Source organism: Gallus gallus, chromosome 2, assembly GCF_016699485.2.
Source record: "Gallus gallus isolate bGalGal1 chromosome 2, bGalGal1.mat.broiler.GRCg7b, whole genome shotgun sequence".
NCBI lineage: Eukaryota > Metazoa > Chordata > Aves > Galliformes > Phasianidae > Gallus > Gallus gallus.
Genome location: NC_052533.1, coordinates 67,613,588 through 67,639,185, shown reverse-complemented (window position 1 = coordinate 67,639,185; position 25,598 = coordinate 67,613,588). Strand labels below are relative to the sequence as shown.

Genomic DNA, 25,598 nt, shown 5'->3' with positions numbered 1-25,598 from the left:
CTCTTCTGTACAAAAGAATTTGTTAACCTCTTCATGATGCCAAGTTTGCTAAAACTGGCCCAAGCAAGGTTGCTCCCACACGCTGTAAGGGCTGCGCTCACTGATCAGCATTTAGTCCAAGGTTGCATCTACAAGTAAATATTGTCAAGCTGTGCACACAGCAGAGGCTGTCCGGGTTCTGATGCCCTGCCACTTCCCTGCCTAGGGCAGTACTGCTGAAGTCAGGAGCTCAGCTCAGCTGAGGCCAAGGCACAGCTATATGTGCTGGGTGCAAGGATGGCATTTGGGACTGCACAGAGGCCACTGGTGAGGTAACAGACCCTTCTCCTGCCTTGCCCCAGTGCAGCACTGGTGCCTCTTGTGGGCACCTGATCCTGACAGGCTGGGTGTACCTGCCCTCGGGGACCCTAACACAGCACAGGTCCATGCTAATAAAGGTAGCTCAACATAAAGACTAGCAGATCCAGATGTGTTCCGCATGAAAAGTAATACTGCATGAGTATAATCCTTCTGTTGCTTGGGATCTTTACTCTTGGAAACGTTCTTTTACTGGGCTTATAAAGCCCTGCTTTACGCAGCCCCTGGGTCTGCCTCGTCCTGCAGTGCCCATTCAGCTCCCCTGCAGCCTCGGCGTGAATGAAAGAGAGTCCCTGCTGAGCAAACAGATAAGGCTTTGGAGGAACCGGTCGATATATTTAGATAAGGTGTGACAAGGATACGTGGCAACCCACGTCTTTGTCAGCTCTCAGTGGTGTAAAGATTACAAGAGTGGAAAATAGAAATGCCCGTGTTAGCTGCTTCAGGCCGAGTCCTTCTCTTCTGCACCGCTGTTAATCGACACCGCTGTAACCATGGAGCCGGCGTACAGTGCGGATAACGCGGAGGCATTATTCGGAAACTCAAACACGGAGATACAGCCGGAAAGTCCTAAGCCTCCCCAGCAAATGAATCCGCTGAGCCCGGCTCAGCCACCTGCCCCATTACACACACTGTCCTTACTAAGGAGATGCTGGAAGTTTAAAAATAACTCAAAAGGTGTCAGTCATGCTTGAAATGGCCAAATGAAGATTAGAGCAAAGCAGCAGCAAAAAAAAAAAAAAAAAAAAAAAAAAAAAAAAAAAAAAAAAAGCCCAACAGCTTAACTGAACATAATGTGACATTAAAGGGTATGTAAATATTGATGTGTAATTTAATAACAGTGCACTATATACTGCACCTTTTTTTTTTTTTTTTTGGCACACGCAATGATTCCAGCGCTCATTATCTGGAACTTCTGGATGGGGCCATGAGGAAAAAAACCTAGAATGGCATCGAATATGAAGCAGCCTTTGAGAGAAGAGCCACTTACATGATGAAGGCTGTATTCAATTGCCTCTGCTGTTTTCTTACAGGGAAGCAGCTGAGCAGTTTTAAATAATGGAAAAAAAGGGGCTGTTTACAGAACAAACTGGAAATGAGACTCTACCTGCATCTGCAGAATACATGGCCAAAGTCTCCTCTGGCTACATTTGTGCTTGAGCTTATTACAAACCTAAACCAGACATGTTTCATCCTCGTCTTCTCTCGGCTATGTAATATATAAACACGTACACACAGAGGACAAAAAGTGCAAGTCAGTCTATATAAAATCCCCTCTATCTTTAGCAGAAAATTTTTCTGCTGTGTCAAATTCAGAATGCAGTGCAAAACCAAAATCTACAGAAGAGTATTTTGAGACCCATTTAGTTTTGAGGGGATTTTTTTCTCATAGATAAACATGAAATTCAGCCTACGAGCTTACCTGTCTCGGGTATAACAGTCTATTACCCTCCTTTCAGTGTGTGTTTGTAAGACGATGCATTTAGCATTGGAAATTCACCAATTACACATTATAAAAAGGCTGTTGCTAATCAAATTTTACAGAAAATCTTATCAAAATGCTCATGGGGAAAAAGAAACTACCAACATCCGTGCTTGTCCAAATGTTCCTGCTGGCAGCGCACACCGCACTGTTACCCACCAGCAAAATGCCAGTCAGCCTGCATCCAAGGGCTGATGTGCGAGGCACAATGACAGGTGCCTCTGTCTACCCAGTTTCCTTAAAAACAATTTATAAAAAGCTTTATTGATAGCCTAGGCCAATCGTTCAGCTGTGATTTTGACTTGGGTTTTCATCCACTGAGTCCACCAGATTTTGAGTGGTGTTTTGGCCTGAGGCACACCTCCCACCCATCTCATGGGAAGACTTTCCAGTTGCCTCCAATGGGTAACGCTGAACACTTCAACAGCTGGAGCAGATGTGTAGGCCTACTGGAAGACCCATGCATCCACACAGATCGCTGTTAGGATCAGGCCTTACAAAGAGAAGATGTTTACTATCCTTGTGCTACCACTCACATTCTGATAAGAACCAAGGTTCATTCCCCCTACAAGACTACTCTGTAGGAAAATATCCCTGTATAAGTGGATCTCTCTTCTGTTGAAGCTTTCCCATTAAAAACAAAAAACAAAAAACATTTAAAATTAGGCACTGGAAGAGAATGATCCCACATCTCTCGCCCAGTCCAACTCAGTTTGTAGTGGTGTCCAACACAGCTACCACCAGCCAAACAAAATGGCTTCCTGAGGAAACAAGGCATCTGGGGAATCACTACCCATGGGAATATGCCTTGAAGGCAGTCATGACTGCCCTTGGCCAGCTCTCTGTGAAGACCAGCCCAATGATAATGCAGTTGCATTATGAAAGTTGCAGGCATTATTCTCAGTGCTTTGCAACCCTAACATTTGGACTGGTACCAGAGAGAAGCAGCCAATGGTCAAGAACAATTGTCAATGCTGCTTACATTTTAGCAAAGTGTAAGTCAACAGATAGATCCCTACAATCCAGGAAATGATGAGCTACAATGTCCCTGCTTCGCCCCCAAGAGCCAAGGATACTGTAATAATCATGAGCTTAAATGGAAATCAAGTACTTCTTTTTCCTCTAACATTTGCTTCAAAGACTCCTAAATTAACTCTAGACATAATAATGATACAAATAGTCTTGTGATCACCTAGGACAGGCACATGTCAGCTATCAGAATGTAACACTGTGTGCAGGTTTTTCCCCTAGGTAAAAAAGAAAAAAATATTTTCCAGCACAAAGTCCTGTAGAGTGCTCAACAGCTGCAATAGGGTGGTAGCAACGCCATCTGGTTAGCAAAGCCTAATGCCTAGCTTTAGAGGAACTGTTTCCAGCGATGTGGAGATTTCTGGGGCGCTCCTCACACTGGTTTTGATGCACTGGATCTTTAGATAGGAAAAAAATAGTACGTGGCTTGACAGATATCAGAGACATGCAAGAGTAAAGATCCTGTGGAGAGGACCAAGTCACCCGCTGTCCTTCTGCCTCACCTGAAACCCCAAGAGCATCCCTAGACTCTCACATCCCAAGACAAATGCTTGAGAAAAAAGGAGAAGAGCCCAGCATCATCCTTAGTTGCATCTGCAGAGGCAAAAGGGCAAACCCTATTCAGAGAAACAGAGAGTTCAAGCAAGTTCCTCTGCCCAGGCTGTTTGTGGGGCTGCCCAAGTTGTCATGTTACTGCTTGCAGACAGAGAACACCACGCTGAAGTGTGTTTTACCTGCATATCCCAAACGCTCTGCATTTGTTCAGCTTGGATGGGTTCAGCGGTTCAGTTCACGTAAGCTCAGGCTAGTCTGAACCTGTTAAGTGCTCAATTACGCCTGATTCGCTGCACCTCTTGCTTTAATTTGTGCGTAGCTGGATTCTGCTTTTTTTCCATGACACAAGCATTTCACCAAGCCTCTTGGAAAAGGCGTTTAGCTGAAAAGCACAGAGCGGTAGGAAATTGTTTGCTCTCCGTATGCTTTGACAGAAATAAAGTCAACATGATAGATGAGCACTGAGCAAGTGGAAGTTATTTCTCCCAAGATGTCACACTCACGCTTCAGCAAGGAGTGAACAGGAGCTTTGAATAAAGCACCAGCAACATCGCCACAATATACATCACTTAGAGCAAAATAAATGCCATAGAGAAAATTGTTATAAGCTCATGCTGAGCCATACAAAGCCCAATAAATGTTGCTTGTCACAGAGCAAAGCACGCAGAGGAAATTATGTCTGCACCACAAAAGTGTGTGTCTGGATGTAAAACTAGGTGGACGGATCAGATCTTCATCTGGTGTAAGTCAGAAAAGCTGCAGAGATTTCAGTCAGGTTTTAGATCATTATTCCTAACGAGCTCCTGCTCCATAAATTCAGCAGAGACGCTTGGTTTACAAGGCTACTGCTTTGAAAAATCATAACCTTCCTTTTAGGTTGCTCCATAAGGAATTCTTTATACAGATTTGTTGTTTGATCCTCCACAGGAGGAAGAAAGCGGAATAACTCCCCTCTCGTTTGGCTCCAGCAGACAAATTGACATAGGCACCAAAATTAAAATTCTGCTCAATTCAATTTGGAAATGAAGGAAGAACCTGACTGGGGAAGGAGGAAGGGAGGGAGAAAAAAGCCCCCACAACAGATTGCCTCCAGCAGCACTCGTAGGTCCTCCGAGCTGCTGCGCCACAGTAAAGCACGCCTCCCAAAGCAGGGGTGGTGGGGGAGATTCCCTTGAGGGCTGTAGCTGCAGCTGATGAACATGCAACTTCATTAGCAGCTGGTGACCCCATTAGATGGGGCTCTTCATGTCTTGGCTGGGACAAAGCTCCCCAGGGACTGCCGCAGTTGTGTGCCACGCACAGGGACCTGGCAGCTGGAGTGAGGGAGGTGGCTTTCAAAGTCACCTTCAGGAAAGGCTGTGTAATTCAAAGATCATCCTGTGGACTTAGGAAAAGAAAGCATTTTGTTCTGTGTTTTGATTTGTTTTTGTTTTGTTTTGTTTTTGTTTTTTTATGTATGTGTGTGTCTGAATACAGCTGCCATAACTTGCAGAGATACCTATACTGCAGAGTGCAACCTTCTCTCAAAGTCCCAGGTGAGGAGCTGACACTGAAAATCACATCAAGCATAACAAGGCTCCTCTGTATAATTAAGTTAGATGTATGAGGGTCCTTATTTATATCATGACTTCATATCCCTTTTCTTTCTTTTTTTTTCTTTTTTTTTCTTTTTTTAAGAAAAGAATTGAAAACTAAGAGAGAAAATTAGTAAGCAGCTGATGACCTGATGGGTGTAGATCAGCTACAGAAGAGCAACTGTGTTCCTCACAAAGGACTTTTGATACAAATAGCAGGCAAGCAGTGATTTAAGATGGGCTGGAGCTGAGGGTGGTAATGGCAGGGGACATTTGTGGCAGGCTTGAACTCTTTGGTGATTAGCTCAATCTACTGCAGACCTCAGAGTGGGGCTTCCCAGGGAAGAGGATGTTTGAGAAACTGTGACTGTATCCAGCTAGCTGGGGGATGCTGCCAACACCCAGCCCTGCCACCTCGTTCCTTTACAAAGCAGAAGAGAGGGAAGTAATGGTGCTGATGGGATCCCGGTGACCCTGGTGGGATGGATGCAGAGAACTAAGCATAGTAGGTACAAGACTAGGAAGGTGGTAGAGGTTCAAACACCAGCTTAGAAGAAAGAAGCTGTAAGAGCAGTGGGGAAGGAAGGGTCACACTGAATGTCACCTTTTTCACTATTCAAATCTGCCAGGTTGCAGGTGCATCTGAGGAGCCTGTGATGCTTTATGTTGGCTTGTTCAAATAAGCACTGCCGAAGCTCTGACCTGAGTTTAAAACTTGGTCACAGACATTAGCAGTAGAAGTAGCATTCGGCCAAAGCTTACAGTGACAAAAAGATGTGGCTAACACTGTGCTGACAGTTTCAACAGCGTGCTCTGGATGCTTCTGTAAGCTTCCTTCATGCATTTGGGAGAGAAAAGAGATATAGATGTTGTCATTTGTACATGCCGTATCAACTGCTGTTCCTAATGCGTTAGTCTGGCACGATTTTCTGTTCCTTTCCTTCAAATTTCCTTTTATGGCTGCCATGCAGTAGATTTGTTATTTTTAAACTACTGCATTTTTTTTCCTCCCTTAATACTCATCTGATTGTTCAAAGCCTAACCATGAATTCTCAAAATACACGTCTGCGTTCTTCCACAGTTTCATACTGAGTTCACTCTAGATTTTTATCAGAACAATTTCAGCCCGGGAGGTTTCGCAGCACTCCCTCGGTGGCTACAGGTGGGAAGCGTTGATTCAGCCATGAGCAAGTTTGAAGGCTGCAAGACAACCTTCTGCCAAGGCTAAGCAGTAAGCTAGCTGATGTAATGGAGTTTTCAGTGTACGGTGTGTTGCATGAAGCATCAGCAGTTTTGAATGGCTGGTAATACTTAAGGGTAGTTTTTAAAGAGTCCCAAACTCGCCCCTCTTCCCACTTTTGCTCTGCTGTTCTATTCTGGAAACTTCTGCTCATTTCTTTGTGATGATGCTCTGGTGCATGAGAGCTGCTCTTCAATGCAGGGCTATGGCCGAGGTGAAGTGGTTCAACTCCACCGACTTCTGCTGGAGATGTGCCAGTTCGCACCACCTGAGATGGAGCCCTCTGAGCACTTTCAGAATCAGATCTGCTGTATTTAGAAGCAAAAATCGATTTCAACAGTTTCTTAATCTTGTTAGCTCTATAAAATCACGCAGCAGGGCAGGGAATGGCAGCTGGCAGGCATCTGTTACAGAACAAATTTTACCAGTGAATGGAACATCTCCTTAGCCATCTGTTTGTAACGCATAGAAAGAGGAATTACCATCAGTGGTGACTTCAGCCTTGGAGATATTTACTGGATATCTTATGTGGTCATTCAAAAATACCTTAGATAGTCATGCACTCAGCACACTTGAGATAAGTACTGATCTCACTTGGACGGACAAAAAGAGTTTACAGCCTTAAGAATTAGCAGGTGGCTGTGCACAAAGATGACCTTATTAGGATCAGACAGAATGATGCACCAACCAAGGAAATGTATGACACAAACTCAAAGCTTGAAGCTTGAAGGCAACGTGCATTAGCAACAGAAGTACCAAAATATGTTTTTATAAAAAGATATCCACAATTCCACAGGGAAGTTCAGAACAAAAACAACAACAACAACAACAAAAAACCCGCCTAAAACTATTAGGCTAGACAGAAGGATATTTCTACTTAAAAGAGAGAGACAGAGGCAGTGATAAAACATACAAACTAAAAGGAGACCTCAGCTGCACCTCATACCCCTTGCCCTCCAGACTCTTCACCATCTTTGTAATCCTCCATTCGACACTCTCTAACAGCTTTATGCCCTGCAGTGCCCAAAATGAGGCTTACCCAGAGGGGATGCCTCGCATTTGGGAGCCACACGTGAGGTTGCCCAGGGCAGCAGCACCATGCTGATAATGGAGCCTTGCTCCAGGACATCAGTGGTGAACATCTCTGTCCTGATCTGCTCGTGTTTCTGAACCCACAGCTAGCCTGGAGCTTGTACAGCTGCCCCACATATGCACAATATGCAGGCAAGTAGTGTAGATGAGTTAACAGCTGCTATATCCCCAGCCTATACAGACCTAAGGAGAAGTGTACTCTTCCCCACAGATCAGAAACACATGTAACTGCCCTCCAGCCAGCTCTCTCCCGGGCAGTGTGCAGGTGGCAATGCAAGACCTCCTTTTCTTCTCATAGCAGAAGTCACTCAAAACCGCACTGTGGTAAGTTCAATGGCAGAGGAACTGCATCAGCCTCAGCAAAGCCCTAAGGAATGAAGGCTGGGAGGTATTTAGGTACATCTGCAGGTATCATGTCATAAGCAGATAACTTTTATTCGTCCGTGTTGCAAAACCAAAGTCCGGTATTTACAAAGTGCACATGAGCTAACAAGCTCTGCTGCCACACAAAGTCTATGCAGGGAAAGGATGTTCTTGAGGAGAAGCATATGTGGGGCAGAGGAGCTCTTGGAAAGAAGATGAAGATGTTTATCATCATTGGAGTTTACATCAGAGTAACCGTGCCCCTCTACATCTACAGGGGAAAAAGTCAAAGGCAAAAGAGTTTGGTTGTGGCATTTCTGAGGAGGAAGAGCCTAGCAGATGCTGTAGGAGCCTAGGTATAGCCACTGGACTGGCCTGACAGTTTGGTTTGGGGAGGTGGAAGAGTAATACATTTTAGTATCTGAAGGCTGAAAGGTTTTGCAATGACAGCCCAGAGCCCCATGTGCACTTCTCCACTGGGGTAGAACCTAGCTAAGCCCACATGGGATGTCAGTGCTCCTCTGCTCAAAGCAGTAGGAGTTCAAAACGTGTAAGAAAAGATGTGGGAGAAATCAGCTGGCTGAGCTAGCCCAGATGAAATGTGGGAGACAAACCATGTCCTCATTCCAAGGCAACAGCCATGTGAAGTTGGGATTGCAGAGTGATGCCTTCATCCTGGGGATACTGAGACTCCTGCATTTGGAAGCAATTACTTTCCTCCTAGGAAACAAACCCAGAGGCCCGCACACTCCTCTTCCTTACCCCTCTGATCTAACCAAGAGGCTCTGGGCTCACCCTATGCTGTAAGCTTATGGGAAGACCTGAGATCATTTCTCAGCCTGAAGGGACAGCAGCCTACTATTTCACTTTGCTTACAACTCAGCATCATGGGTTATCCCAAGATGATGAGGTAGCAAGCTCCTCCTGCTGCGGTTTCCTCAGCTCACAGCTACTTTAGTGAGACAGAGGAGCAACCCCTGTGATCCAGCAGCAAATGCCCTCACCCAGGAAGAATGAGGAGACCCAGTACATCCAGCACTACCACAGCAACTTGAGAAAGGTGCTACCTCTCCCTACAAATCCTGCCCTCCTCTAACATGAGCGTTCACCAGGGTAAGTGGCAAACTCCAGATCTCTACATGCCCTGCATGGGACCTCAGGCTACAGAAATGCCAAATTATCACTGGACCAGCTCCTTTAGAGGCATAAACAATACGCCTTCTTTCCTTTCTTCGAAAGCCAGAATGAACATTTAAAGGAAAATAATTCCTTTATACATTACTTTTGAAAACAGAAATCAACTTGTGTATCTAAAGCTTCATGTAAAACAAACACAGGCTCTGATTCCTAAAGCCGTGAAGTAAGAGTGGAAGACAAAGGAATGAAGGGATATGGAAAACTTTGGACAAATTAACAATTTTCATGCATCTTTGAGAAAGATCATTTTATGTGTTTGTTTCTTTGTGGCATGACAAATGTGCTGTGTTATGAGCCAGGAGGTCTGAGCGGCAGGGTTTGCTTAGGATTTTGGTGTTGTTTTTTAAAAAAAGAATGTTCTGGATTTGTTAGGTCTCCCCACTTCCTATTGCTTCACTTGGCTTAAAATTGGAGCTATTGCACTTTGACCTAGGACTGATTGGTTTTTCTAGACTGCTGCCCTAAATGTTCGTAATACAACAACCCAGGTTATCCAGTATCTAATTAAACACAGGTGGAGCTTGAATTTCTTAACAGGAAAAGAGCAGAAACCATTTTAAGCAGCCTGAAAGAGTCAAGGATACATTAGTAGGGAAGTGTGGAGAACACAGTGAGGGAAGGCAGCTTACTTTTCTACTGAAGTCAGTAAAAGTGGATCTAGCCTCTTCCAGAGTGATACACAGAAGATCAACTGCGTCTTCTACTACCAAATACATGCCTACAGTATCATACTGCTATATATTAAACTGCATGTGAATTACTTTTTGTAGTATCTATTGCATCGAGAATTTCTTTATGGATGAAGGGCTTTATCTGTAACCTACAAGCATCACCCCAGTGCTCACTTTTAGAAGACAGAGCTAGCTAATCCTCAACAGCACCTGTTTTTTTCTGAGCCTTGAATGAACTTTGTATTAGGTTACTGCTCCTTGTAAAAAGCATTATGTTTCTCAGCTGCTGCCTGTAACTTCACCATCAGCAAAGTTAATTTTGAGGCCAAGGCAGAGAAAGCACAGAACCTACGAGTTCTCTGAGCCTTACTTGAACACGCAGCCACCTCAAGGTCAATGGCATGGTGCTGGCCTCCAACAAGCCTGTCCCATGTGAGCAGTTCCACATTCTGCCTCCAGATGCATCACACGACACCCTCATCAACACATCGTCCGCACGTTCTTGTCCATGCCACAACCCATCCCATGGTCCATTTCATGCCACCTTTGCTGGGACTGCCGCCTCCAGGGCACGGAAGCAGCAAGATGTGGCCAGTTGGAGGCAGCACTGCTGACAGGTGCTCAGCTGGCCAACGGGCTCCCAGCTCGCCTTTTGATGAGAACAGGGAGCTCGCTGGTGCCAAGCAGCACGAAGGATGGCAGAGGAGAGAGGCAAAGTGGTGGTGGTGGTGGCAGCAGAGGTTTCTCCCCTCATGCTCCCCTCTGCCTGCCGCAGGAAGCCTCTCGGATGTGACAGGGACGCGGCGCCCGCCCCCGCTTCTCAGAAGCCCGGCTCTCACCACTACCGGCCTTCTGCGAGGCCGGGCGCCGTGGCTCTGCTGGCGGGTACCCGCCCCTTCTTTTCACTGGAATCCCCTGGTTTTGGCTATTTACAGCCTTTTCTTAGAGAGAGGCAGGAAGCTGAATGAATCAGAGCCATCTACGGTTACCTCCTGAACCACGTGCTTGTGTTATGGGGCTGAGGTGGACCAGAGGGGAGATGCGCAGAAGCCTCCTCCATCCTGGGGCTGGGATCTGCAGGTCTCTGGGGCAGGGAGAAGCCCGGCTGCCCTCTCAACCCATGGGAGAGTGGAGCCATGTCAGCCTCTCCAGAGGGAGACAGAGCAGGGATGTAGGACTGCAGAGGGCCGCAGAGAGGAGAGGCCTCAGGGCAAACCTGTGTGTCCTCTCCACCGGTTGCCTGTGCTAATCCTGAGCACATAGGAGCACAGGTGGGAGGGAGGAAGTGCTTCAGGGTAAGACGGGCTGTTTCCACGGAAAACTAAAAAGCACACACTCCTCAGAATGAGCGCACTGTATACGAAAACACCGCCTGTCTTGTCAGAGGAAGTGTATCTTTTTGCTCTTCTCTCACACCTGGTTTACATGCAACACAAAATGCTAGCAAGCCCTGCAGCGTGTTCCTTGGGGACAGGCCTTCTTCATGCCCAAACCTTGAAGGATACATGAAGGAGGCAGCGGCAGCTTAAAGCTACTTCTCCCCAGCAAAGACACAAACCCACAGAGCAAGGACAAGCTGTTCCTTTGCGCAAGGGAATCAGGGTTAACATCTTTGCTGCCCATCAGATAGAAGAGGCCCCCTCTGAACTGAGATGATGCATTTGTGGGCTTGCTTCTGTTAGCCCTGCTGTCAGACGGATGGGAAAGCAGGCAGGGGAAGATGAGATGGCTGGCTGGCATCTGAGCAGCAGGGAAGCCACAAGTAGCTGTTGTGAAGGTGCTTGGCCCCTGACACCCAAGTGGGCCACACAGAGCTGGCAGGAACCCTCTACCACAGGTACCAGGCCCAGCAGAGAACCAGAGGCCTCTGCAGCCATGCAAGTGCACGAGCTACAAGGAGAGCCAGGTCCTTTGTGCCAACACAAGGAGCCGACGGGTGTGCTGGGAGGACGAGAACAACGCGTCCTTTGTGTGTCTCATGTGAAATTGCAAAACAAAGTACACGTCTTCTCTTTTCCTTAAGGGGAAAAAAGTATCTGTCAGTTACAGCAACAGGACATCCAAAAATACCTTCTCCAGACAGAAGAACATTAAATTTGCAAAGGCCAGTGCACCAAACATAGAAGATGCCAGAACTGAGGCTGCTGTTCAAGCCCAGAGGAAGTGGGCAGTACCAGTGAAGGACAGACACTGTACTTCATTGATGGAGGACTGGATTCCCGGGTCTCCTCTGGTCACTGGGCACTGCTATGGAGTAAAGAACAAATCCAAACACTTCCTCCAGCAGCAGGGGACCAGCAGGGAGAGGCGAAAGCAAGCAGCACCAATTCAGTGGACTGTGGCCTCTCTTGAATCAAAGCTCCACTTGGTCCCAGCAGGAAAAAAAACAACCAAAGCTCAGCAGCCAGTTCGGTACCATCTTACTTTAGTTTTACAGCAGTTCAATTCTACTACTTGAAAGCAGGCAAGCACTTCCCTTATGCATCAGATTGTTTTTTCTTTTTTGGGAAGGGAAAATGGAAAGAGAAAATGAAATACTCGTTACTGATAACCCACAGTGTGGAGACATTTTATGGGAGTTACATTACATAAAACACAGCACCCAAGGCAATGTTTTGGTCTTTACTGAACAAATGCAGCAGAAGATGCATTTTATGAGCACCAAAAATATCAAGCTATACTATTTAGAACTTGCACTCACATATTTCTGCATTGTGAATGCAGTCAAAATAGTTTGGGTTGTCAATTGCTTGGCCCCAATACTAATTCTGAAACTAAATATCTGTGCTTACAAACAAACCAAAATATTCTGGCAACCCAAACTCATGCAGCTACGCAGAGTGTACAGCCTTTATTTTCTTAATCTAGCCTGCCTCCCAGTAACCGACTGCCTCGATAGAAAGGTGTCTTGTTTGGAAATTCAACATGAGCGTCCTTCTGGAAAAGTGTATCTTCCATTTGTGGGTCAAAGGAAAGGTTCTGTTTTGAAGTTTCATTTCTGTGGTTTCAGTGTATCACAGGGTGTGATTTATTAGAAAAATACGAACGGCGATAGAAATTAAATTTCCGATGACCTTTCACTGCAAGGAACAGCAATTTCACAATGCATTCCTGATTAGAAAAGAACATCAACTGACCCTCATGCTGGTAGCTGAGCAATCTACAAGATCATGGGATTCTTTTTTTTTTTCACTTAAAAAAAACCGCACACAAAAACATAAACACAAGTCTACACTTGTGTTCCCAAGTGGAAAATGTCTAAGGAGCTTATTTACTGACTCAAAGGCAAAGGAAAGATCCCTTAGCCCTGTAGCCAGTTTTAGGAACTTTCAGGTTTTTCTTGGCAAAAGCTCAAATGCAACACCGATGCCTTGCTTTAGTCAACACGATTTCTGTTAGGCTTACCTGCTTTGTGAATTGGGTAATTGTTTGGCCTTATTACTACCAAACAGTTATTTTAAATAGTAATCCTTACAGTTAACGAAATGACAGCAGAGGCCTTGGCTTAGATATGCACCAGGAAGAGAGCATTTTCTTAGAAAAGCACAGTTCTCAGTAAATGATAAACCACAGAGCTACTGCTGTGCACATTAAACCACAAAGCTACATTCATATAGAATTAAGGGTCTTAAATCCCACCTCCACCTTTCTTTCCTAGCTTCTGCCATCCAAAAGCATGGATTTACATCTAGTATTCTGACACCCAGCACAACTTTTCGACCCACCCTATTAAGCATCCACCTTACAGCCACATGAGATGGAAGACCTTTTTCCATATGCCTGTTTAATTTAAGGCATCTGAAATGTCTCCACCACGTATTATTACTGATCTTTTGGGTTACAGTTGTGCCAAGAGGCCCTGCTGTGCCAGAGTCATAGCAAAGTAAGAGTCTCTGCCTGGCAGGGCGACAGCTCAGTGCAACCACAGAGACACAGGGAGTCAGCCAGAGGAAGCAAGTGTTGTGATCCCAAACACATATGGGGGAAATAAATCATTCACCAAAACAAGAAAGCATCCCAGAACACAGTTCAGGAATACGTTTAAAATGCCCCACATTTGGCCCTGAGCAGAGACCATTGGGATTGGCGATCTCCCCAAGCCCTAGTTTGCCTGGGCCACGCGCTGTGCTGCTGCTAGGCTAGCCAGGCCATCATGGGCTCACTTGTTTTTTTCCAGTGGAGAAGTATGAACAGTGTGTACAGTGTGCTGGCATCCAAAGCCAGGTCCCTGCGAGCTAAGCGAGTACAAAACACATTTGACAAAGCAGCTTCTGTCCTGGGTGAAGGGCAAGGCTCGTCAAATGCGACAATAAAACAACCCGTGGAGACGTTTTTCTGTGCCTGATGTAACAAACTGCCTGGAATGCTACCTTTGTGGGTTGTTTTCCCTATTTCAGTTCGGCAAGAAGAAATGGGACTTAATAGCACTGCACCTGTGTGGTGTGAACCATATCTAAGCTCTATATACAGAGACAGTTCTCAAGAGAAAGCGACTGGTGGAGCACATCCCACACTCCTCCAGACTTATGTATTTCTGAACCCTTCCCGTGGAGTACTGGAGGAGGAGAAAAAGGGCACACGGGCCTTGCGTGAGCACAGCCTTCAGACACTGCTGAAGACCTGCTAGCATATGGGAGTGTTTTAAGAGCAATGCAGAGCTTTTTAGGTGCCTTAAAATCCTCTTAGTCAGTCTAGGTTTAAACCTGCTTTCACATAGGAAAGGTAGCTGAAGGCAAACAGCACCTTTCAATGAAGCTTTTATTAGCAGGGCATCTTGGCATGCAAGGGGCAATGTGTTCCATTGAGCAAGCTCCACCATCAACCCAAAGCTGCACGGATTTTGTCATCCTCCAGCCGACAAAGGAAAGTCTCAGGACCCCGTGACTAGAGGAAGAGGTTCCAGGTGGTGACAACTGGATAGTTTCTGGCCTTCGCTATTAGCTGAGTATCAGGATTTTGCCATAAGTCCAAAAGAATTGAAAGCTGTCTAAGTACTTCGCCAGTAAAAGCCAAGACACATTTTTCAGGGTAAAGTGGCCACAGGTTGCAACAAATCCTCAGAAGCACTGCTGGTATTTTCCCTGAACGTATTTGCAATTTCGGGTATTATCTGACTCAAAGTGACAACTCCCTGAACCATACTGGTACAGAGTAACTCAGGATATCCAGGCAGATTGTGTCAAGTTCATGCAGTTCACAAAGCAAACAGCGATTTTCCTCCTCTTAACCCAACTGATCCAATGGGGCACCTGTTATCAAGTGAAGTCAAACATGAGGGTCTGGGCTGAAGGTAGAAGTGGTTGTTTGACCAAGGTTGAACAGGCCAAAATGCTCCATACTGCAATTTCCAGACTGCAGAGGAGAGAGGCAAATGTGAACTAAAAGTACTTAAATGTCCCAGTGTGGAAATAAGAAAATGTAACTCTGGTACTGATGACTTCTTTATTAATAATGTATTAACTGGCGGGAGGAGAGGAACATTTCTGTCACATATCTCAGGGAATGCAGCATTATGCTGGAAATATAAATGCTGCTTGAATAACCCTTGCTACACTTAAAGGGATTTCTGTTTGGGCTAATTAACTAACTTTTCCCCCCAGGCACTGACTTATGTAAGTGCTTTCAATAACACAGAAGACAATGAGTGAAACAGTCATTGTGCTTTGTAAACTCATGTGCCCTATAACCCCCTACTATGAGACATTGTGGACAAGTTTTATTCCCCGATTTGCTCATGCAGCTCCCACTGAAGTCAGTGAGAGCCCAGTTTGTGCTTCTCAAAGAAGATTTTCCCCTATAATGTCTAACTGCAGTGAGCGTGAAACAAATCCACACTTTTAGAAACGTGGTGACTGGAAAAATGCACTAAGTATTTTTAGAAGGCAGTTAGGAGGACGCTCCAAATCTCTGGGTTTTAAGTGGCTCAGCTCTAATTTATGAAGCAAGAGTCTGGCGAGAAGAACAAAAGTATGTGGATTTACCTATTGTACATCTTGTGATTAGTTTTTAAATGGAAAAACAGGTGAAAGATACTCGATTTTGGAATAAAACTATTCCAGTCAAGGGTTTACGCAAACTCAATGGGTCCTGAAACACTTCAAGGCATTACTTAACACGAAGGTACTGTTTTAATGTTATATTGCCACACACTCGGCAATTACCATTAAAAAATCTGCCTTTTTTGATACTGCACAAGGGAACATGCACACATCCCATTTATTCAAAATAAATTAGAAGAGAAAAAGAAAGTGCCAGAAAGAAACTAGCAATTAAAAGGTGGGAAAAGGAAGAACAAGACCTCCCAGTTGTGGCTCCAACACTGCATGTTGCACAGAGCAGGCCATGGGAGCAGGACTGGCTGTCGACAGCAGCTTCAGATGATGGAGTAACCAATTACTCTGCCACTCTGATGAGCTGGCATCTAAGACAAAGAGTTTAATTGCTGCATCAAATTAGGGGAACTCCCAGATATAAATGTAAGAGTGGCTTACATCTGCAGAAGAGTTGAAATGCAAGTGCCTGGGAAAGTGATGGGTTCCTTTTCAAGAACTGGTCTTAGGCAGAAGATATGTGGAGAAACGTGAAATGGAAAATACCAATGGAGTTGTAACAAAAGCCCTCCTGATGAGATCACATTAGCTGTAGGAGTAAAACCACTACCACTAGATGCATACACAATTTCACTAGACTGTCATAGATGTCTTGCACCCTAGGTCGCAATCATTTCTAGTAAGAGCTTTCTCTGCAATAGATGAGTAGACACGAGGGAGCAAGGTACTGGTACTCAAATGCTCCCACTACTGAAAGTGAACGCGTAACATAGCAGAGGATTTTTATTTCACGCTAGAAGGAGGCAAGTTTAACAGAAGCCACCACACCATAAGCCTTTTCTGTGAATGGTACTGATTTTGCACAGAGCAAAGGAGGTGATTTCACCTCTCTGTTCAGGTATTAATAGAGAAGGCTTCTGGAGGAAGAGCTACCCGGACATTGCTAGAAACCCTAGCGGCTTGGTTTTATTCCACCCAGTACTCCTGCTTCTGAATATTCCTTCCTTAACCATGCTGCTGGCTGTTTGTCGAAAACTCATCTCCTGGAACTGGGGCAACCAAAAGCCCAAATCCGTATCCCTCCCTCTGACTCCACTTTGCACTGAGAATACATGGCTTCAAGAGTGTTCATGAAGGGATTTTTTTCCTCTCTGGCTTACACAGTGAATGGCAGAGCTCCGAGTCTGAATAAACAGTGTGGGTGGTGACTGCTCTGTGAGGCCCATGTAAAGGATGCAATCATTTTCTTACTCTGTTCAGCATTAAATCATGTGAAACTAGCTTGATTACCACACATAACATTGACTCTGTTACAGACTATAACATACCGTGTATCCTCTCCTAACTTTGCAGGGAAAAAAATAACAATTAATTCTCCCAGCTTCAAGTGTTTAATTGTGTATAAAGTTCATTGACCTCACTAGTTGCTGTCAGATGATCTTGCTAAGGCCTGTGAAAAACATCCCAGGAATGCAGTGATGTGGGCAGAAACAAAGTGAGTTCATGCCACAAAATGCTTTAAATGGAACAAAATCAGCAACCATCCAGAGAGACTGCACTGAAAACAGAACTTCAGAATAATCACTGCTTTAACCTCACCTAAGCACTGCTAGTCCTTGAAAAAGGGACTGTTATAAATCAGACTCTTTGAAAAATAAATCCTTCGGGGATCCCACATGTGACTACATGAAGTAACCTTGTTTACTGGTGAATCTCTGCAGCTGACTGGGAGTCAATGCTTTGGAATGATTGGGACATGCAGGAGACAAGCTGGGAACAGGGAACCTGTTCCTACACTGCGTCCAATTCCCACCAAATGTGACCATAGATAAGTCACTTAGCCACTGTGCGACTCGATTTCTTCTGCTATAAAAATGGAAATAGGACTGCTTATCTACACGCATGTTTGTGGTGCTCTTTTTTTTTTTTTTTTTTTTCAGGGAAACCACTGTCAACAGGAGGAGTTATCACACATTTGACACGTATGTGAGTTTTCATACTGCACTGTTTTTAACGGCTCTGCTGAGCTGTAGCACAGGAAGTCTCTTCCTGAATGGCTCCAAAGCAGCTTCTTGCAATGCTTATTTCTTACGATACGACTAAGGAATAAATAAAATCAGTATGAATTCTGTAGGTTGTGCCCATTAAAATACACACTGCTTCCGCTACATACTTTTCACAATTGACTTATATAATTTCAGAAGGATGTCACAGCCTAATTTTCTCAGGAAGCTGTTTATGAACCACTGATTAGATGATAGCTTTCCTTAAGCCCTAAATCTTAGCAAAAGTCTAAAGCACATCTGCTGAATCTCTACTAGTGATGTCTTTGAGACAGAGGCTGGGACTGCCTATGGGCTTGGATAGAATCCTGGTGGTCTCTGTTGAGCCTCGAGGTGATGCAAGTGAAGGAGCCTTGCATCCCACCAGGCCTGCCAGTGTAGCGGTCAGTTAAGTGGAGGTCCCTGCTGAAGAGCTCATGGTGTTTCTGGTGTTCTTGTTGGCGCCTCTTGCAAAGCCTCATCATGCAAACTGAGTTCAGAGTTCATCCAAATGAGTCTCACAGCAGAGAAATTCTTCAACACTGTCTCCCCATTCTCTTTCCTTCCTCTTGCCCTGTCCCTGGATGCATCCAAGGCCAGGCTGGATGTGACTCTTGACAGCCTGGTCTAGTGGTTGGTGACCCTGCCCATGGCATTGGGGTTGAAACTAGATGATCGTTATGGTCCTTTTCAACCCAGGCCATTCTGTGATTCTGTGATCCTGTGATTCTATGATTCCATGATTCTTTTCTCCAAGAAGGAGCCATGAGGACATGACGAGGCTCGTAGACAGCTACAGGGTGACAGAACAGCTGGCCTGAAGAGACATGCTAAGAAAAGACCCTCTCTACTTTGAAGGGTAAAACAGAGATGTTGACAAATTAGAGGGCTGGGCAATCACCGATCACATAAAGTTCAACATGAGCAAGTGCTCGATTCTGCAACTGGGACAGAGCAAACATGCATATACTTATAGACTGGGAGATGAGACACAGGACAGCAGTCCCACTGAAAGGGATGTGGGGATTCTGGCTGGCAGCAAGTTGTATCTGAGCCAGCAGTGTGCCCTGGCAGCTCAAAGGACCAACTGTACCCTGGGGTGCACCAGGCCCAGAACTGCCACTGGGCAACTGCCACTGGCAGCTGCACCTCCAGCACGGGGTGCAGGGTTGGGTGCCACAATGTAAGAAGGACAAAAAAGTATTAGAGACTGTCCAAAGGAGGACTACAAAGATGGGGAAGGGTCTTGAGGGCAAGGTGTGTGAGGAGCAGCTGAGGTCCCTGGGTTTGTTCAGCCCAGAGCAGAGGAGGCTGAGGGGAGGCCTCATGGCGGCTGCAGCTCCTCACAAGGAGTGGAGGTGGAACGGCATGGAGCTGCGTCAGGGGAGGATCAGGAGTGGGGTTAAGAAACGGTTCTTCACCAGAGGGCAGTGGGCATGGAACAGGCTGCCCAGGGCAGTGGTCATGGCCCCAAGTGCCAGAGATCAAGCAGCATTTGGTCAGTGATCTCTCAGACATAGGGTTTGGACTTCGAGTGGTCCTGTGTGGAGCCGGGAGCTGGACTATGATCCTTGTGGGTTCCTTCCTCAGGATATTCTATGATTCTCTGACTACACTGTAGCATATTGTCTGGCAGCAGTTGTCTTTAGTTTGCTGGGGAGACTTCTGGGGGCATTGTGGTTCAAATACACTTCTAATATTTTTACATTTCTGGTGACAGCCACAGAAGATAAGCTCCTGAACAAATAATTCCAGTGAGATTATTTTCCATTTGGTTTTTTGGTTCATTTTGGTGATCGTAACAGGCTTGGATTATAACTTCTACCATCTGGAATTTAATCTTCTTCACAGACAGATAAAACCAGATAATAGCCATATTAAATTGTGGATTATGATTTCTCTCGGTATTAAGTTCTAAAGTCTTACCTCGGAGGGGTACAGGATTAAGACAAACTATACTATTAAGTGCATTGGAAAAGATGTAGTTCATGATTTCTCAGATCAATTCTATCCATTCATTATCAATGATAATAGTGGCCTGTTAAGAAAATACTCCAATCAAACTCTGTAGACAAAACAAAATGTACGTGGGAGAAGGAGGTTTAATTAATTTTTGCTTTTCTTTCCTTAGTTGCATGTGTTTGGGTGGGAGGGGAGGGGGATGTGGAAAGAGGAATAAAAACCAGAACATGTGATGCAACTTAATGTTTATGGGAAAAATATTCAGAGGACAAGATATCTATGAAATCAATGGGTTCCAGGCCACAGCCAAGTGTTTCATGCTTTTCACAGATGCTGACATATTGGAATGTTCTCTCAAACAACAAGACGACAAAATGGGGTTTCTGCAGCTGCAAATAAGTAAGAAAACTGTAACCAAATGCCTCAAAAACCTACAAAATACAAAAGCAATTTTAAAGTACATTTTTAGAGAGCATTTGAAAGAAAATGACATACCATCCTTCTGGTTTGCATTTTTTTGCAATAATAAAGCAAAATACCTAAGCAGCAATAATAAGAAATAGGTTTCTGAGCAACACCCACATACTGAAAGGTACCCACAAAAACTTGGGTTTAGTTCAATCATTTCCAAAGTTCAAGATAAATATTCTGAACAAAGGACTGAACCTAAGTACAACCCTATTTTATTACTCAGAAAACTATGCCCCACCAGAATAAACTGAGAAAGAATTCCTGGGTTTCACAGTTTGTAAAAAACTGAGATAACATTAAACTTGCTTTAGGGGAAATACACACACATATGGATATCCATACACACACGCACTGCAAAAGAACAGCATAGAGATTTCTTCTTACCTGAAAATGTCATTCTATTTCATTCGGGCCTGAAAAATACAGTAGTGGATATCTATCTATGAACAGCTGGTGAAAACCAAATAAAGGTAGGAAAAGGTCTGCATACAGATGAAGAAATTCCTTCCACATCACTCCCTTCATTTAGCTTTATTTCAGGAAACCTAACTGATCCTGGAAGCAGGAGTTTTATCTCAAATAGCAGTGTCCTTCAGTCAGATTTGATGCCAAAGAACACTTTGAAGCCTATAATCTTCCCACTTCCTATCTGCTGCAAAACTCCAAAGTGACTTTAGCAGCCCACCAGCTAAAATTGCCTAGTTCATTGGACTAGGCAATTGTCGCTTTGTACCCTCTGAACATTATGATTTTGGACTGTATGAAGAATAGGCTGTTATATCTAATTGTTCCTGACAAAAAGGACAGCAAAAGCATGTTAAAATCTGAATAAAGATGACAAATATTATCTATACATACATAGATAAAGACCTTTATTTGTATAAGTTTAGTACCCTCAGATGTTATAGAGCTAGAATATTGTTTGGATACTGCTGCAACAGTATAATCTTGGCGTTCCCATGGGATACAGCATGTGTTTCTATCCCGGGTGATTTATGAACTATTGGACCTTAAAACTCTCACTGCTTCTTTCCTCTAGCAATGTTTTGCTGGCACAGGTCCAGCTCTGAATACAGCAAGTCCTCAGCCTTTGACTGTTAGGTGTACTTCATGCCTCCTCATTTTGAAGTAATGGACCCGGAAAGTCTGTACCAAGTGACTCTGTAAGGTCAACTTCTGGATGTGCGTGTGCTGTTACAGCTTCACCATGTTCAACAGAGCTGTACTGGTTAGAATCCCTTCAATATCTACACCACAATCCCAATTTTGGTGCTCCTTCAACATATTAAGAATAAACAAACAAATCAACTCTGAATTCCCATTAAGATAAAACTGCGAAATCACCATGAAATGAAGGGAGATACCGCTGTCACTTCCAGAAGTAAGGATTAAAGGATTCCTGTCTCATCAGATAAGACTCTGGATTTTCTTGTCTAGCACTCTTGTATTAATCCATTTTCCAGTTCTATATGAAATGAATTATGGCGAGAGCTGCATAGTATTTAAAGACATAAATCTATCCTACCAAGTATTTGAATTTAAAATATACGCAGCCTAATATCTTTCATGCCTGAAAAAATGGAAGCGAAGTCTCAGGGGGAACAGAGCAATTACCTATTTCAGTCAATGTGTGAAGATTAGTCAAATAAATGGGCTAACAGGCCCACCAGCTGGAAAAATTAAACTGAAAGCCTACTTCTGAATATATGCATTATATCACCCTTAGCCAGAATGGCTTTAATTATTCTTAAATATAGCAGAAGAATGAGAAATAGGAAAATCTTACAGACCTTTTCTCCCACAATGGAGAAAGAGATTAAAAAAAAAAAGCCACTGTAATTTTTATTGCCTTTAGATAGATGGGTAGTCTTCTCAATCGTGGTAATCCTTCTTGGTTTCATACATCATCTATTTTGCCCAAGGATATATTTTTTAATGCTCAAGAATTCTGTCACCCACCCATCATCTGCCGGGTACGTAAACAGCACTGGACCCATTCTGCAGGTGGGAATAAACACTGCTGTGTCAGCTGCAAAGCATGATCGCTGGCTGAGCTGTCACTGCCAGCTCCCTGCTCTATTAGGCCTCTCAGAAAAAGTTCAAGAGACGCAGGGTAAGATTCATTTTACCTAGCCTGAGTTGTCTTAAAACTACAAGTCTAGACTAAACTAATCACATAGATTTCTCCCCTGGATGAATCATCCAGCTTCACCCTACCTATTTTAAGACAAGTTGAATCACCTTCTGAAAGTGCCCGCTGGATGCCTAATTTTTAGATACCTCGAATCCATCCTGTGCAGAGAAACACAATCATCTCTAGGTAGTAAACAGTTAATAAATGCTATAATGGATCTACCTAGGGCTAATAACATAATGGGCTAACAACATGATGTCTTTTATCTCTTATTCTTTGAATGTAATGACAAAATACTGAGCTCTTGATGTTCATAATCTCAAAAAACTCTCCTGAAAGAAAACAAACAAAAAGCCACTACATTTCAACATAAAATACTGCACAAAATACTACTTTGTCAGGCACACCACACAATAGAAATGAAATCTCTCAGTCAAGATGGTGAGGAAGGGAAAACAAACACATTGCCAGACTTCACAGCAAGCTTGCCTTCTTCCCTACTTCTAGCTTTTTTACATAGGTTTCCTCATCCATTTTTAATGAGGGGCTGAATTTACATTTGTATTTTCTCTGTAGTCATCTGTTAGATGGGCTCATCCTTAAATATGTGTTGTCTTGAGAACTAGTTTTGCCTGAAACAATACAGAGGAGTTACTGCATCGACTACACTTTGATGCTACAGCTGGACACAAACCTCTGCTGTCCACAGAAACCCGTGTCTACCGTCCACTTATTCTTGGCATCCAGTACCGAAGAAGACAGCAGAGCTCAGTACAGAGGTAGCTGTAGGAATTAATTGCTTCAGGATGACACAGATGACAGAGTTTCCCCTCTGGAAAACTCCCTAGTGAATTCCCACGTGAGAGCTAAACCCATTCTAAGCCATCAGCTTAAAAATAACAAGTTGGGTTTGGAAAAAATGTAATTCTGGGGGGGGGTTATGTAGCCTCTGTTTTTGACCCTTTAAGGCTGTACAGGACAGGGGCTGAGCTTTCAGAGAAGTTCTCTGCAACCAGCTCCGGGAATGGAGACCTTAACAAAATTAGTCAGAGCGAGACTCAGACCTTCAAGACGTGGCAATACTGCCAATGTAAATGGCAGCCTGAAAAGGCTCTGAAACCCAAGAGGCCCATCTGAGCAGAATTATAGACACAGTGCGTCTCTGATCCCACAGTAACAAGTGCCTTGGAGAAACCAAAGGCACTTAAAACAGTGAGTCAACAGACAGACTGCATCAAATTCAAACTGGTGAGTCTATTTCACAACTGATTTCACTCTTATGGGTAATCCCCAGGGTAAAAAATTCTCCCTGTTTAATGCCAAACTGCTACCAATGGGTTTTAGGGAGGCTGTGCATAGCTTGGGGATTTTTCTTTAAGTATTTTAAAGCCCTGTATGATGGAAAGACACAGTGACTAAAACTGAAAGCATGGGCATTCTGCACTATGTGCAATTGTCATAGAAAAATTCAGGGTCTTAGGGTTCACAGCTGGTAAATGATGATCTTCTTTGCATGAAGATGCAAGCATTTAGCATGCTCCCACTACTGCAACATTCATTTTTTGATTTCATAAGCAGAGAGAACTGAGGTGGCTTTTTTTCTTCAACCTGTTTCTCTAAAACTCTTCTGAAACCTCTGAGCAGAAATGTATTGAGTGGATGGGCAGAGATCACAGAAGGACATCGTGTCTAGTCCCAAAGTGTAGTTTCCCTGCCTTGAGCAATCAGTCAGCTCTTAGATGTCTGAGTTGCAAAGAAAACCTTCTGAATGTGACCTGATGCGACACTACTACTCTTGAGCCTACCAGCCTGGCGGTGGAGAAAAGATCAAAGTTTTGGGAACCGCTCCTGTTGAGGACAAGTTAAACGTTAATAGCAGCAAATTATTGCATTGCTGATAATATTAATGGAATAATCATTTCTGCATGGGTAAGGGCAGAGCAGTGGTTATAGGTGAGCTTGAATAGAGTTGTACAAAATTTTTCCAGCCGACCTCTAACCTTATATTACCTTCTCTACATAAACAGCTGACAAAGATACCGAGGCTCTTGGATCTTCTCCTGCTTAAGAACTGAAATCAAGGGAAGAGGTCACATAAGAAAGGAACTGTTCTACCTTTTGATGAACTAATTCCATCTGAGCATGTCCATGCCAGCGCCAGGCTTCTAAAGCGTACTCTCACCGTTAGAAAAATGGATAGGGATACAGTACATAATTTGCTGATAAAGAAGTTACTTATCTAAGAAAACAGCAAGAAGAGGGTCAAAGATCCCAAAATATTGTAGTGCAAGTTCTATTAAGATATGTATAGAAGAAAAAGCAAATAAAGGGTTGTAAAATTGGAGGCACTTTCTCTCTTCTGGGTGATGAGATTATTTGGGATTAACTTCTGTATTGGATGGATGACTCTGAGTACACTGTGGGTAAGAAGGAAATAATACACATTTTTGTGGCTACAAACACTAAACCAAAAAAACTAAACTGTCTGGCTTCAGACTGCTAAAACACAGAGTTGTGGAAACACTGCTAAACTTTTGTTGGTACAGACCATTGTACTGCTCATTGTACTGTCTCTTTCACAATTTCTTTATCTCATGCCTAATCTTCCATTTACTTTCTGTTTTTCTCCTTTTCCTCCCCCTCCTCCTCTGCCCATCAGCATTTGTTTTCTTTTTTTCTCAGGTAGAGAAAGGTCAGTTTGCAAGGAAATCCTGATGCAATCATGATGCTTTCCTGTCACCCTTCATTATTCACTACAGCTATAAAACCATAATGAATGATACCATGATTACTAAATAATAGTCCCCCTCTGGCATTGTCCCCTCTGGCAGGACCCTGGCCATCAAGGTGGGCAGCTGCTTCCTGGAGCTCCTTTAGAAGACCTCCTGCATCCTCTGCCTCCCCACACCCATGAGAGGAACAGGAACCACAGCTTCGCTGCCAGCAACAAGCTGCTGACACTCAACAGAGGTGATGTCCCTGCCCCGGGATGAGAATGGAGACAGGCTTACTATGTTTCCCTTCAGCAAATAACATGGGCATAGATAACTAAGACCTTTGAGGGAGTTGCAGGTGGTGGAAAGGTTTTCAAACTCTATCCCAGGCTTGAAAAGCAGGCCCTAGCTCCTTCTTTCCATTTGCCACCTGTGCAAAGCTGTAGCCACACTGAGATTGGTAAGGTAAAAGAAACGAGACATAAACAGACTTTGTCTACTGATTCCTCCATGGCAGGCTGGTATGACATCCATCCCCATTTCAATTTGTTCAAAGAGTGTGTAAAAACAACGTAACCCCTTGTCAGCTGTGCATATAACCATGAGATTTGAGCTATTCCAATTTCTCTCCCTTTCAGTTAAAAGAGGGGAAATTTAGGTGAGA

At 44.1% G+C, this 25,598-nt stretch overlaps 1 protein-coding gene and 1 long non-coding RNA gene across 3 annotated transcripts in view; one reads left to right on the top strand and one right to left on the bottom strand.

The window, feature by feature from the left end:
- Window positions 1-25,598, bottom strand: part of BCL2 (BCL2, apoptosis regulator) — a 90,031-nt gene that overhangs the window by 28,964 nt on the left and 35,469 nt on the right. The window lies entirely within an intron of this gene.
- Window positions 10,362-24,555, top strand: LOC112531773. Its single transcript, XR_005857964.2, has 3 exons — window positions 10,362-18,836; window positions 19,946-20,014; window positions 21,126-24,555. It is a non-coding gene; the product is annotated as an uncharacterized LOC112531773 (long non-coding RNA).